The 16,065-nt window shown below is 36.0% G+C and overlaps 2 protein-coding genes across 4 annotated transcripts in view; one reads left to right on the forward strand and one right to left on the reverse strand.

Annotated features, from left to right (window-relative positions):
* Window positions 1-16,065, reverse strand: part of LOC136030416 (uncharacterized protein CG3556-like) — a 173,594-nt gene that overhangs the window by 32,575 nt on the left and 124,954 nt on the right. The gene's annotated exons all lie outside the window — the stretch shown is intronic.
* The window catches only part of LOC136030415 (dynamin-binding protein-like), a 56,392-nt gene that overhangs the window by 23,991 nt on the left and 16,336 nt on the right, over window positions 1-16,065 (forward strand). The window contains exon 1 of one of the 3 annotated variants that reach the window (XM_065709379.1): window positions 2,701-2,841. The exons of the other annotated variants lie outside the window; for them this stretch is intronic. The gene's annotated coding sequence lies outside the window, so the exon portion shown is untranslated. Of the gene's footprint in view, window positions 1-2,700; window positions 2,842-16,065 lie in introns of those variants that run through there. 3 annotated transcript variants of the gene reach the window in all.

The following is a 16,065-nucleotide window of genomic DNA, read 5'->3' on the forward strand; positions in this document are numbered from 1 at the left end:
TTTTTTATATATTGGTATCTTAGTTTAAATTTTCCCTTAGACGAGTAATAATCCTTAGAGTAGAACAGTTATATCCTGAAAAACGTCTGCATCCTGTATGAAGAAAAACATACATTTACAATATGAGGCCAAGGTTCGTCCAGGACGTACCAAGGGAAAGGTTTGGACTAAGTTCCTTCACCTCCCATCAATGTGAAGCATCACATAAAAATACGATACTTTCTACCATTTAGTGGCTAACGAGACCTTCCCAGTGGTTGAACCTCCCCTCTGGAATACATAAACCACCTCTCCCGAATTAAAAATTCTAGGCATGGGTTGTTTACTCATTTAATTGATTGTTGTATTTAAACGTTAGATATTTTGGAACAAACTATTAACATCAGAATGCAGAAAATCGCAATTTTATTTGGCTGTAGTCCAGAAGCTAACAGAGGCGCAAATTTTAAATATGGTGTAAACTCGACCCGTTCATAATCATTCCTGTACGAAAAAAAGTTTGGCCTTGAGACTCCATATAAATACCAGTTTTCTGAAATAGAGCTTAGCAATTGTCATGCTCAGAATCAGCGCATATTTCTAAATATACAGTATAGCCTATTCACTTTCAAGAGTACATATCCTTTTAATTCTCAAACCCTAGCTTCCCCCTAAATATTAGCGTTTTAAAACAAGGTTGACAGAGAGTCAAATATTTTTTACAACAGAGAAATCATATTTTTGGCGAGATTGTCCATCTCAAATCGTTTGCTTCAATTGGCAGTAACTATTTTTAAAAATATACAAACTTTAAAAACTTAAAACAAATTTCTTTTGTATCTCTATTTTTCTTCCCTCTGTCCGATATATCTTGTTTTTTTTTATCCATATCACAGTTATTATTAACCAAAATTTGATTCCATAATTTTCCCCTATATGGTGGTCTAAAATCTAATTAAGCCCCGTTGATTTAGAAGAGACTAGAAAGAACGTTGGCCCTGCAAATTGATAGAAATGAAGCGAAAAAGCCACAGGCAAGATTAAAAGCAATTTCGCTGGATGATACAAATCTTTCTGCTTTGACAGCTTTCTAAGTTTTATTTAAGAGATAATAGATATGACTTTCTATAATTGAGGGGTAAAATGATATTTAAACTGCATTCGCTTATATTTTTGATGTATATTTGTAAACCAATCTGATCATTTCGGGGTTACTAGAATGTGGAACCGATAATCGCACTTTTCACAACCTTCCACGTGAAATTCTAATCCAGTAAATATAATGAACAGTTAGTTTTATCTGATTGGTTCTTCTATGTGAAATTCTAAGCCAGATGAAAGCTTTTCGTGTCATGAAATTTTTATAGGTAGTATCTCTCTTTCTCTGTGGTTTTATGTATCAAGCAGTCTCTGGTAACGAACTGATTTTAAATATATAAATTTCATCTAATTTAGTCTTACCCATCAAAAGTCACGAGCCTGAGAAAATTTGCCTTAATTTGAAAAATAGAGGGAAATACCCCTTAAACGTCATATTATCTTAACAAAAATCACATCATCACATTCAGCGTACCAGAGAACCATACTGTAGAAGTTTCAAGCGCCTATATATAAAAATGTGGAATTTTGTATTTTTTGCCAGAAGTCCGATCACGGGTGTGTGTTTATTTGTTGTTTTTTTTCCCAGGGGTCATCATATCGACCCAGTCGTCCGAGAATGTCGAGAGAGGTCTCATTCTAATGGAAATTGAAAGTTCTAGTACCCCTTTTAAGTGGCCGAAAAATTGGAGGGCACCTACGCCCCCTCCCACGCTCACTGTTTCCCCAAAATCACTCGATCCAAATTTGGAGATAGCCATTTTGTTCAGAATAGTCGAAAAAACTAATAACTATGTCTTTGGCGATGTCATACTCCCCCAAAGTCCCCGGAGGAGGGAGGGGCTGCAAGTCACAAACTTTGACCATTGTTTGCACATAGAAATGGTTATTGGGAAGTGTAAAGACGCTTTCAGGGGGATTTTTTCTGGCTGGGGGAGGACAGTCGAGGGGAGGGGGTTACGTGGGATGATCTTTCCATGGAGAATTTATCGTGGGGAAACAGTTCACGAAGGGGGCGCAGGATTTTCTAGCATTCTTAAAAAAAACAATGAAAAAATAAATATAAAAAGTTTTTTCAGCTGGATATAACGAGCAGCATTAAAATTTAAAACGAACAGAAATTACTACGCATATGAGGAGGTTCATCTCCTCCTAAATACCTCGCTCTTTAGGCTAAAGTATTTTTTGGAATTTCAACTGTTTATTTTACGACCTTTGTGATTCAGGGGTCATTCTTAAAGAATTGTGATAGGATTTAAGCTTTAGTGTAAAGAGCGGGGTATTAATTTGGGGACGAACCCTCTAATATACGTAATAAAAATATACCAATATAGAACCTCGTTACGTAAGTTAATTCGTAAGTTAGGCCAAATTATGCAAGTCCAATGCATTCTGTCGCCCTTAATTTATCTTCTGCTGCTATGATACAGGTTTTCTGAGATCTTACATTCAGCAACCTTCACGACTGTGTTTGGTACAATGCAGAAGTACCAGATTTTATACTGTTATTGTTTCATAAAAGCAATTATCTCATCTTATCTAAGAGCTGATAAAAAATGTATAAAAAATAAACATTTTTGACAGAATTAATTCAGAAAATAGACAAAGTATGATGCAAGATAAGAAAAACACGTATTTCATCTTTAAGCGAGATTCTCCTACGAAAAGAACAGGCGCATTAATTCATTAGTGTGTGTTGAAAATACTTGGCATGCCTTGAGACCAGTTTAAAACGAGTGTTCAGTTTTGGTGCGTCATCTCTATGTAAGTAAATAATATTTTAGCATGATATATTTCAACTTAGATTTAGGTAAAAAAGTATCAACTTTTTCACAGAAATTATTTCATATCTGACGGGGCTGCCCCTCCTCAATTCCTCACTCTTCACATTAAGTTTTTTAGTACTTAAAAAGCTTCTTATTCTAATCAAGTGGCTCTTCTGTTTCAGAAGTCCTTCTCAAAGAAATGAGACATTCTAGCTTTAGCGCAAAGAGCGAGGTATGTAGGAGGGGGCAGCACCCTCATATATGTAATTATTTCGGTAAAATTTTTGATAAAATATCGAAAATATGAAAGCCGACGGAAGAATTTAAGCCTGCTATTTTAAGCCCTTTTTTATGCCCAAAAACTAGAAATATTTCGGGCATTTTCAAGAGCTCAAAAAGGGCTTAAATTTGAGTTTGTGATGGAATTATATTCATTAAGAGCTGAAAAAATGGCATCAAGTGTCATGTTTGCTTTCATAAGCCAATAATAAGAACAACAAAAAATTTAGTATTATTTCTGTTCGTTTTAAGTTCTAATGTTTCTCCTTAGGTCTAGATTAGGATCTTTCAAGAAGGAACCTTCTTGAAAGATCCTACTTCATAATATGCAGAATAATCGTAGTTACCACATTTTGACTGCAGCTACACTGTGCTTTATCCCCAACCACTCCTCCCTCCTAAGTCCTAATGTGTAAATACATAACCCAAATTTATATATTTCCCTGGCATTCTGCTCGATTCTGCCAATTCGTCTCTCTTGTTTCAACCCGCGTGCTTGTCAATTGAATCAATTGACGAAACAAGAACCGGAAAAACAAGAGTTACCGGTAGCGACATGCATGAGAAATAAGTAATTTGGGTATATATTTGCATATTAGGGGAAGGAGTGCTTGGGGGTAAAGTGTAGCGGAGCTGCAGTCAAAATGTGTTATTACTTTAAGTTGAAAAAAGCTTGTTTTTTAATTTGTTATCTGATCCTTTTTCAACTATTTCCAGGAAACATGCCACCCCATTAATGGGAACTCCTCTTCTTCCAATAAATTCCTCCATGGAAAACTTATCGTATAAAATACCTCCCTCCCGACCATTCAATCCTTGTTAAAATTTTCCCATAAAAAATTTCTGCGGATGATTCCGCTAATAAAGTCCTTTTTAGCCTACTTTCATTTGAAAAAAAAAGACCTGATTTTATCTAGTTTCCGATCGTACTTCAAATAGTGCCAGAGATTTCCAAAAAATTTCTCATCCATGGAAAATTTTCCCTAGAAACCTTTCCCTAGAAACTTTCCAGTGGAAAGTTTTCCCCCGGAAAATTCTCCATTGAAGAATTTCTCCTGCGGAAAATCCCCCATAGAGAATTTTTCCCGCGGAAAATGCCTCCTCTGGGAAATTTCCCCTAACATCTCCACATATAAATTAAGTCGACAAAAAAAAAATTGAATAGGCATTCTGGCAAATCCCTTCGTGTAAATTTCCCCTAGAAAGTTCACCTCCGGAAACTTTTCTTCCCATGGAAAATTATCCTCCTGGAAAATCCCTCCTCCGAAAAACGTCTTTATACATCCCAATGATAAACATTATGTGTAAACAATGGGCAAATTTCACAACTGATGAGCCTTTCCTCAGGGGCTGTGGGTGTGGGGACCCCATCATTCCCAGAGTTATAACTATTGGACTTTTCAATTATGTTGAACAAGATGGCTATCTTAAAATTTCTATCAGATGACTTCGAGAAGAAAAGGGACGTTAGAGGGGGGGGGGGTAATTACTTTTCAATCCTTTTGTCACCTTAAAAGGGCACTAGAACTTTTAACTTTTGTTCGAATGAGCCTTCTTATCTTCTAGAACCGTTGCTCGATAAGATGACCCCTGTGGAAAAAAAACAAAAAAAAACAAACAAAGAAATAAATAAACCCGCATTCGTGATTATTCTTATGGTGAAAAATACAAAATTCCACCTTTTTGCACACGGCACCTTGAAACCCCTGTATTAGGGTTCTCTGATACACTAAATCTGATTATTCATTAAAGTTTTAGTTAAGATTCCTTGACTTTTTGGAGTTGTTTCCCCTTTTTTTCGAAAATCACCCGAATTTTCTCAGGGTCGCAGCTTGTGATGGGTAACATTAAACTTAATGAGTCAGTTACATCAGTTACTTAATGAGTCATATATATATAATATATATATATATATATATATATATATATATATATATATATATATATATATATATCTTCCACATCTGTAGATTTGCATTGGACTGTAAAAAATCTCATAATGAAAAACCAAGTGCAGCTGAGGGTTTATCCTATGAAAATTGTGTACTATACAATTTTGTTTAGACAAATAAGTGTCTACATAAATGGAATGTTGGAGAGCACAAGCAATAATCTATCAAACTATGCAAGCTACATACAATTCATGCTGATGACTCCAAAGTCCTATAAGAGATTGAGCGATTTAGCCATTAAAACGGACACATAAACTACCAATATAATTAGAGAGGCGGCAACTAGTGATTTACTCTTAGTTGGGAAAATAAATCCTGAAATATTTAATATACCTCAATGGCTGCCTCCCAACGTTAAGATTGATATGAAGCTACAACTTGTACCGTCCAATTTTATTTTGCGAAAAGTACTTCCCACTGCACCGGATGTAACAGTCTCTCTCCCCTCGGTAATACTCCATGTACGAAGATAACAGGTTGATTTCTGTTGCTTTGTTATTTGACTATCAAGACCAAGCAGAAATAATATCAAACTACTCTTCCGGCTACAATCACAAATAAACGACATATTGCTATGGGTTCACGTACCCACACCGATTCGTCATTTATCAATGGCGAAATTTCTTCAAAACTCGCTTTGGCTTTTGTAAAAAGTGCTAGTGCAATTGGATCATTGACAAATTCTCCACACAAATTTGAAATGTTTGGACTTTCATCTCTTGTATGTAAAGTAAATGGAATCCAGCTCTACAATATATACTTTGATAAATCTAGAGAATCCTATATGAATTGAAAACGCAATCCCTAGATCGAGATTGGGAACTACTTAAAAATGGTATAACCCATGCAAAGTTTGCAAAAACCCATGGTATCACTGTATTGGACTTGTCTGGTATCCAAAATATGAGTATTGTCCGAACGGGAACAGTACGTTTAGAGTGTACCTTTGCCGAATCGTTGGCAGAGAGTATAGCATTAATCTCATTAAATCAAGTTGAAATCTATCGGGAAATTGCCCCTAATGGTAGTGTTCTATTAGATTTGGCACCATGAACACAAATCAAATAATCAATGTACTCAATTTGGATCAATACTTGTCCAAATACAAATCATATTGCATACCCTTGGATTTCTTGAACATTTTCAAAGGGTTAATAATTCCAATATCATTGATAATAGTAGTAAATCAACTGTAAAGACGGGACATTGGTTATGATCTTTCAAACAGCGACGAATACTGAATATTTTGATCCTCTTGGAGTGCCGTATGCATTTTACACGCCTCACATCAAAAACTTTCTTGAGCAAATTGGAAAATTTATTATTCAAAATCAGACGCTAGTAAAAGATTTATCAACCAAAAGCTATGGTTTTCATGCAATATTATTTTTTATTTTTCGATGTCGCGGATATACTTACAGTGAATTTCTTAGCATTTATGTGGACAATCCTCGATTGAATGACTTTCTAGTTGAAAATACCCCTTCGTACCTTCATAACATAAATTTCAGTGCCCTAAAATCAAATGTTTATGAAATGTTTTATTAATAAAACTTGTATGTACAAAAAAGTCTCCATTTTTTAAATTTCTTCTTCCACGTATAGGTAATCATCGGTACCGGTAAGTGGCGGAAGTTCATCAGGATTCGGTTTGTACTTATCTTGACATGCAAAGTCAGGGTCACATCTTCTACAAATATAATGTAACTTCACTTTCGTTATATCTCCTTGTAAAGTCTTTAGTACTATTTTGATTCATGTTATAAAATTCACTTGTTTCAATTTGCTTATTTGAAGCAATGTCACACATGATATTCTCATATGAAGAATCACTTTCTGTAACAGCCAAGTAAAAACCACTGTGTTTATAATCATAGTAGGCAGTATTTTCATAGCGATGTTGTAAAAAACAGACTCTCTTATTATTCCAGCAATTCAAGTTTTTCTTCCGAAACAATTTAGAACCACGACGATACCAGTCTCTTAAAAATAAACTGAAGTCACGTTTAGGTTTTTTTCTAATCGTAACAGGGTAAGTATTTTCCTATTAATGACATTTATCATAGTAACAACTGGAGTATAGGGAACCTCTAGTGTGAGAGTCACAAACATCTTCAAGACAGGAATTACAGTCTTTAATTTGCACTGCATATCCTTTTGTGCAATTTACATGGATTGCATAATCTACACTTTTCGTCATAATCATCAATAATAGTACAATTCTCACAGGATGACCAGCTACCCAATGAATACATGTAAACAAAATTTCTGTGTTGACTGTGTCACTTCCAAACAAACTGACGTGCGATCGATAAAATGAATGATCTCTGCTATTATTAGTCGCTTATGCTGATCACCTATTGGCTCATAAGAGAAATGGGAGGAGTAACTGAAACTATGGGTAACCTTCAAACAAATTGTAATGCTATTTTGTTTTGTTTCGATTAGTATGTCAATAAATTGACTAAATGGTTTGGGGCCACGACACACAAGTCTCAGACAATATTCCAAAGCCGGAGAGGCATCTTTCATTATCTCGTCAATCATTCTCTGAGTGAAGATTCTCATCTCCACCGACAATCTTGGAAAATCATCATTTAAAATTAACAATTTTTCCAAAGTAAAAAGATTCCCTATGATTTTCTGTCTGTCCACTTTATTCATTTTTAATCCTAACACTCTCACTGTTGATTATAGACAAATTGAAGATAGAAGATATTTCTTCTGTTGAAGATGAAATAATTTTTCTATCTTCTCGTCACACGCCTATAGCCCGGGTATCCGATCAAGCTGGTCACTATTGGCACCATAGAAGCGGTAACCAACTATAATATCTAACGAAAAAAATTTTCGACACATTTTTGCTTACATAGTGATTCGTGGCTCAATAAACGTATCTGTTGGTAAACTTAGGTTTTCGTGCTCTGTTTTTTATCAGTTCATACTTAATTGCACTGGTGATATTTTCTGCCAGTGCCCTTTTTATTTTACCAATAGTTTTTCTGTCTTTTACCACGTTGATTTCACACAGACTACAATTTTGGCGCATAGAAAAGATATGCTGCACGATGATGTCGCGGGGGTACGCCTGTCTTCTTTTTACCTATCGTTGAATGTTAATACTAGGAGGATGGAGATAAGAATTATCAACTGGTAGTGGGTTACCAGCAGCAGCATAAGCAAGAGGATGACCCTCACCATCAACTACTAATTTTATGCTTGCGTTCTCCTTCAACACTAACTTCCCTGGCGATGTTACTCTCCCTTGTTTCCATAATTCAGGTATTTCTCCTTGTCAGCATTCAATACTTCTACAAGGCTATCGTGCACACATGCCATCTTGAAATATTTCATTTTCATTTCTTAAGAATAAGATGTAGGTGTTCATTCTTCCAGTCCACAAATAATACTGTGCTAAATGAACCGTAAGATCTAACAAGTCACGTGTTGTTGACCTTCCAAACCCGTTTTTGCTGGATTATAAAGGTCCTAAGGAACCAAGACAATTCACGCGAGAGTACGTCATCTTGACATGTAAATATTGGAGCAAGATCAATATTTTTTTTAAACCGGGGCATCACCGTGAACCCTGGGTATTTTTCCCTGCACTCTTAGGTTTTTAAAGTATTTACGTAACAATCAAAGAGAAACTATGACGTAACGCCTACGTTTTTATCATCTTACCAATATCTTGGTTGGCGGGCCATGAAGGCTATTCCCTATATCCTTTGAACACCTAACATAGCAGTCAAAGAAAAAAATTTGCTGTAACGCTTACGTTTGCAAGATAATACCGATATCTTAATTGACAGGCCCTGAAGGTTTTTTCTCCTACACCCTTAGGTTTTAAAGTAACTACGTAATAATCAAAGAAGAAGCTTTCATTGTTACGTAAAAAACACTTACATATTGAAGACAACAAATCCTATTGCGTAACAAACACCTGCGTCTTGAGGAAAATTAATAGCACCTGCGTCTTGAGAGAATCGCCGGTGCGATGCTATCTTAAGGAGGATTATGCTTAAATTCTTTTGTTTGCTATTCTTTTGTTATACTGCGTTCAGCATAATTATGCTACATCTAGCAACACTTCCATGGACAAGTACCAACCACAGCTGTGGTAATATACAGTTATGAAAAGTCCTATAATTGCCACTGAAGATTTTTGTCTCACATATAACGTATGGTACAGTTCTGCCAGGCTTGGCAGGCGTCACCTGGTACACATGATTTCAGAGAGAGGGGCACTTTAATATAAATTTTGAGCTAATCAGGAAAAAAATTGTTGACTCTTCCCGGGTTACTTTTTCTCGGAACCATGTCCCCAAACTAATCTTCTTTTTAAGTAAGGTTTCTTTTAAGACTGCTAGTTTAAGGCAAATCAGTGACCGTTTGCTAGAACGACTTTTTTGATATAATTCAGTAGAGCTATTTGGTAGGACGATGTAGCAAGTTATTCTAGCAACGGAAGCAGCTTTAATTTGCTTCGTTGAACACCTACATTTCTCCTCTCTGAGCTGAGATGTCTATATTAAAATAACTCAGCTGAAAGATTGAAGATACGTTTCTTCTCTAGAACAAATTCGTACTAGATAAGAAATCATGACCAAGAAAAATCAACTAATGGAAATCAACGGCTTCTTTACAACAAGCTCTTTAAAATTAAATTAAAATTTACGGAAGGAAATTGACAAGCAATCAGTTATCATGAAATGCTGGAACCAAAGTAGAGGTATCTAAGTATCTAAGGTACCTAGTTGGTGGGGGCGCTTCGCGCCCCCCAAGCCCCCGCGCACGTAATTTGTTACGCGCCATATTAGTTACGCGCCATTGTAGCTGTGTCCCTGTGTCCCACCTGTGAATATATATATATATATATATATATATATATATATATATATATATATTATATATATATATATATATATATATATATATATATATATATATATATATATATATATATATATATATATATATATATATATATATATATATATATATATATATATATATATATATGTATGTATATATATATATATATATATATATATATATATATATATATATATATATATATATATATATATATATATATATATATATATATATATATATATATATATTTATATATATATAAATATATATATATATATATATATATATGTATATATATATATATATATATATATATATATATATATATATATATATATATATATATATATATATATATATATATATATATATATATATATATATATATATATATATATATATATATATATATATATATATATATATATATATATATATATATATATATATATATATATATATATATATATATATATATGTGTTTTTAACTACGCCAAATTTGCGAATATACAACATTCTTCGCTGTCCCAGTGTCTGCGCATATAAATAGATTGTCAGGTTTACCGACTCTTGAACATGCACTATATAATTGCCCATGGGAATAACAATCCGTATTTAGATCTATACCTCATTATTCTAATGATTGCTCTTGAGCTTTGTTGATGGTGATTGCTAATCGAACATTCTCTGTGTCCCTGTCGTCATTTATATATCCCCCCTGTGCCCGCGGCGTCCCCTATGTAGTTGTGTCCCTGTGTCCCGGTCGTCATTTATATCATTTATATTCCCTGTGTCCCGGTAGTCATTTGTGTCCCGGTGTCCCAGTCTGTAATTTCTCTTTGAGTGTTCCGGTCGTCATTTATATTCCCTGTGTCCCGGTCGTCATTTATATTCCCTGTGTCCCGGTCGTCATTTATGTCCCGGTCTGTAATTTCTCTTTGAGTGTCCCGGTCGTCATTTATATTCCCTGTGTCCCGGTCGTCATTTGTCTCCCGGGATTGTCAGGTTTACCGAATCTTGAACATCCCGGTCGCCATTTATATATCCCCCTATGCCCCCCGGCGTCCCCGTTGTAGTTGTGTCCCTGTGTCCTGGTCGTCATTTATATTCCCTGTGTCCCGGTCGTTATTTGTGTCCCGGTGTCCCAGTCTGTAATTTCTCTTTGAGTGTCCCGGTCGTCATTAATATTCCCTGTGTCCCGGTATCCCGGTCGTCATTTGTGTCCCGGTGTCCTGGTCTGTAATTTCGTCAGTCGACAAACAACTTCACGAAGGCATAATCCTTAATCCTTATAATGACGTCAGTCGACAAACATGACGTCAGTCGACAAACATGACGTCAGTTGACAGTCGTCAAACATGACGTCAGTCAACAGACACACACAAACAACTTATTTTTATATATACTAGCTGTTGGTGGAGCCACCCCAACACCTAGTTGGTGGGGGCGCTTTGCGCCCCCTCAAGCCCCCCGCGCGTGTAAATTGTTACGCGCCATATTAGTTTCCTGCCATTATAGTCGTCATGTATATTCCCTGTGTCCTGGTGTCCTGGTCGTCATTTGTGTCCCGGTGTCCCGGTCTGTAATTTCTCTTCGAACATTCCCTGTGTCCCGGTTAAGTCGGGACATTAAAATCATGAAAACTACCGCAAAGAATTATGGAAGGGGGGCCAAAACTAAAAAAACTAAAAATTGAAAAAGAAAAAAAAAACTAAAAAAAGGAAAAAAAATGAAAAATAAAGGAGAAAAAGAAAACTAAAAGCCGGGACACAGGGAATATAAATGACGACCGGGACACTCAAAGAGAAATTACAGATTGGGACACTGGGACACAAATAACGACCGGGAGATATAAATGACGACCGGGACACTCAAAGATAAATTATAGACCAGAACACCGGGACACAGGGAATATAAATGACGAACGGGACGCTCAAAGAGAAATTAAAGACTGGGACACAAATGAAGACTGGGATACTGGGAATATAAATGACGACCGGGACACAGGGAATGTTCGATTAGCAATCACCATCAACAAAGCTCAAGGGCAATCATTAGAATAATGAGGTATAGATCTGAATACGGATTGTTTTTCCCATGGACAATTTTATGTTGCATGTTCAAGAGTCGCTAAACCTGACAATCTATTTATATGCACAGACAATGGGACATCGAAGAATGTTGTATATTCGCAAGTTTTACGTAGTTAAAAACATATTTATATATCTATAACGAAAAGAGAAATCTTTTCTCTTTTATCTATATTCACAGGCGGGACACAGAGACACAACTACAATGGCGCGTAACTAATATGGCGCGTAACGACTTACGCGCGCGGGGTCGGCTTGGGGGGGGGGGGCGCGAAGCGCCACTCCAACAGCTAGTATATATATATATATATATATATATATATATATATATATATATATATATATATATATATATATATATATATATAACAACTACAATGGCGCGTAACTAATATGGTGCGTAACGACTTACGCGCGCGGGGGCGGCTTGGGGGGGCGTGAAGCGCCACTCGAACAGCTAGTATATATATATATATATATATATATATATATATATATATATATATATATATATATATATATATATATATATATATATATATATATTAAGAATAGGCACTATTTCTTACTTATCGGTTATATAACAAACACACGAAAGGTGAAGTTCAGTTAAGGCTAATGAAACAAATCAAAATATGATGGAAACATAAAACTTTAGTAACAAAATCATGAAAACTACCGCAAAGAATTATGGAAGGGGGGCCATTAAGACTTAAAACGAATAGAAATTACATCGTATATGAAAGGGGCTGCTCCCTCCTCAACACCCCGCTCTTTACGCTAAATTTTGAATCTTTCTCCCAACTCTACCTTTTAAAACGGTAAAAAGCTTTAGCGTATAGATCGGGGCGTTGAGAAGGGAGCAGTCCCTTTCATATACGATTTAATTTCTATTCGTTTTAAGTTTTAATGTCGCTCCTTACTTTCAGTAAAAAAACTTGTTTTTTTATTTAATTTCTGAGCGTTTTTGAATTAATCCATGTTTTGATTTTGGCTCTCCGCAGATGAATAATTAAAACAAATTTGCATATTCATTTTTTTTTGGCTAAATGGCTTTCTTATAGTTTTGATGGAATGATTTTGAGAAAAAAGGAGCGGAGGAGGAGGCCTAGTTGCCCTTCAATGTTTTGGTTACTTAAAAGGCAACTAGAACTTTTAATTTTTTACGAACTTTTTTATTAGTAAAAGATATACGTAACTTACGAGTTAGCTTACGTAGCGAACTTCTGTATTCGTATGTTTTTATTACGTATATGAGGGGGCTCACCCCCTCGTCACCACCTCGCGCTTTACACTAAAGCTTAAGTTTTGTCCCAATTCATTAAGAATGACCCCTGAATCACAAAGGATGTAGAATAAATAGTTGAAATTACTAAAAATACTTTAGCGTAAAGAGCAAGGTATTAGGAGGAGATGAACCCCTAATATGCGTAGTAATTTCTGCTCGTTTTAAGTTTTAACGCTGCTCTTTACTTTCAGTTGAAAAACTTTTTCATATTTATTTTTTCATTGTTTTTTTTTAAATAATGGTAGAAAATCCTGCGCTCCGTTCATGGAAATTTTCTTTCCCCACGACAAATTCCTCCATGGAAAGTTCCCCAACATATCCCCCTCTTCTCAACCCCTCCCCCTATCAAAAAATCGCCCTGAAAACGTCTGTACGCTTCCCAATAACCATTACTATATGTAAGCACTGGTCAAAGTTTGTAACTTGTATCCCCTCCCAAAGGGACTGTGGGGGAGTAAGTCGTTCCCAAGACATAGTTATAAGGTTTTTTAACTATGTTGAATAAAATGGCTATCTCAGAATTTTGATCCGTGACTTCGGAAAAATAATTAGCGTGGAAGGGGGCCTAGGTGCCCTCTGATTTTTTTGTCACTTCAAACGGGCACTAGAACTTTTCATTTCCGTTAAAATGAGCCCTCTCTCAAGATTCTAGGACCACTGGTTTGATACGATCACCCCTGGGGAAAAAAACAAACAAATAAACACGCATCCGTGATCTGGCTTCTGGCAAAAAATACAAAATTCCACTTTTTCGCAGGTAGGAGCTTGAAACGTCTACAGTAGGGTTCTCTGATACGCTGAATCTGATGGTGTGATTTTCGTTAAGATTCTATGACTTTTAGGGGGTGTTTCCTCCTATTTTCTAAAATAAGCCAAATTTTCTCAGGCTCGTAACTTTTGATTGGTAAGATTAAACTTGTTTAAACGTATATATTTAAAATCAGCATTAAAATGCGATTCGTTTGATGTAGCTATTGGTATCAAAATTCCGTTTTTTAGAGTTTTGATTTCTATTGAGCCGGGTCGCTCCTTACTTGATTGTATGATTGGACATAATCCCAAAAGTCTCCTTTTCAAACCTTAAATTGTTCAAACCAGAATATGCTCGAAATGTTTTCGCCTCTCTGACTTTCATAAATGGAAAATTATCAAAATTTTAACTCAGAAATGTCAGTATATGTCAGTTTATATTTTTGTTTTGTTTTTTATATTCAGTAAAGCGCAAATTTTGTTCTGGTCTTGAGAAGACATTGGGTTATCAGCCCTACTCTTGTTAATTTTTGTTCGTTTTGAGTTTCATTTGTTTATTGGTAGTGAAATCTGGTAGTTTTACGCTTGGAAGATCATTTGACTTTTTTTTGCTCATTCTTGCCTTAATGGAGCTCTTTACTTCTCTTTGAAAAACTTGTCTTGTGGAATTTTTTTTTAAATTAATGACTTTAAAAAGCAAACAATTCAACCAAGGTTGAATATATAGAGTAGAGATTATAACTTGTATTTTACCCAATGTAAGTACGGTGGTTGAGTTGCACGTGAGTTCAGCTATACGAGGGTTCAGTAGCACGGTGGCTCTGCTGCACTGTGGCTCAGTTGCATGGCGGTTCAGTTGCACAGTGGTCCAGATGCACAGTGGTTCAGTTGCATGGGGGTTCAGTTACATTGGGGTTTAGTCAAATGGTGTTGAGTTGCACGGGAGTTGAGTTCCACGAGGGCTCAGTTAAATGCGGTTCAGTTGCATGGGGGTTCAGTTACAGGGGGGCTCAGTTGAACGAGGGTTCAGTTGCAAGGTTGTTAAGCTGCAAGATGGTTCAGTTGCAAGGCGGTTAAGCTGCACGATGGTTCAATTGCATGGTGGTTCCGTTACTTGGGGTTCAGTAACACGGTGGTTCAGTTGCAATGGAACCAAGAAAATGTTCTGCCTATTTTTTAACGCTGTGAGTCGAAACCTTATTGTTACCAAAATTTTCGTCTTCAATAAGACTTTCTCAGCCCTCTCTAAACATCATTCTAATGCAGATCGGTAACATGCCTAGGCTTGTGTTTCCAGATATTCGTTTGGAAAAAAAATTTCTTTGTGCCCTTTTTTGTGCCCCCTTTGGCCGAATAAATGTTTTTGTTAAGCTCCCCTTGGCTCAGAGACTTATGGCTGCAAGATCCAAACTGATCGAGGGCAGTAAGTTATACAGTCTATATCTGTGCCCCTAACAAAATCCTCTCTAAAAACGGAATGCATGGTTCCCTAATCTATTTTTTTTTCACTGGGGTTCTGTTGACACAACGACTCAAGCCTATCCTCCAAAAATAATTTCTTCTTGTAAATCTATATGCACTTACCCTAGAAATTTCCGGCTTCTAATTTCAATCTCTTTAGATAAAAATAATATTTTGTTTCTTTACTAGGCCCAATTTCTTAGAACGCAATCTCAAATTTCAGAGCCCCTATTTCAGGTGAACCCAATTCATAATGAAGTGAGGTCCTCCGTTCCCAAACAAATTTCAGATGCAAGTTTCAAGCAACAGGAAAACAGGTTTTTAGCTCATTTTCTAAGGATCAGTTGCCTCAATGTTTTTTCCTTTTTCAGTTGGGTTCTGTTGACCCAACGACCCAAAGATACAAGTCTAGGTGGCTCGGACATCCTGCCACCTTGTATACATCTTGGAACACTACCCAAGCTGCAGAGTTCTACCTCTTGTGGCACTGTCACGAAACGGATGGTACAGTTCTGCCACACTTG

The sequence above is a fragment of the Artemia franciscana genome, chromosome 8, assembly GCF_032884065.1.
Source record: "Artemia franciscana chromosome 8, ASM3288406v1, whole genome shotgun sequence".
Taxonomy (NCBI): Eukaryota; Metazoa; Arthropoda; class Branchiopoda; order Anostraca; family Artemiidae; genus Artemia; species Artemia franciscana.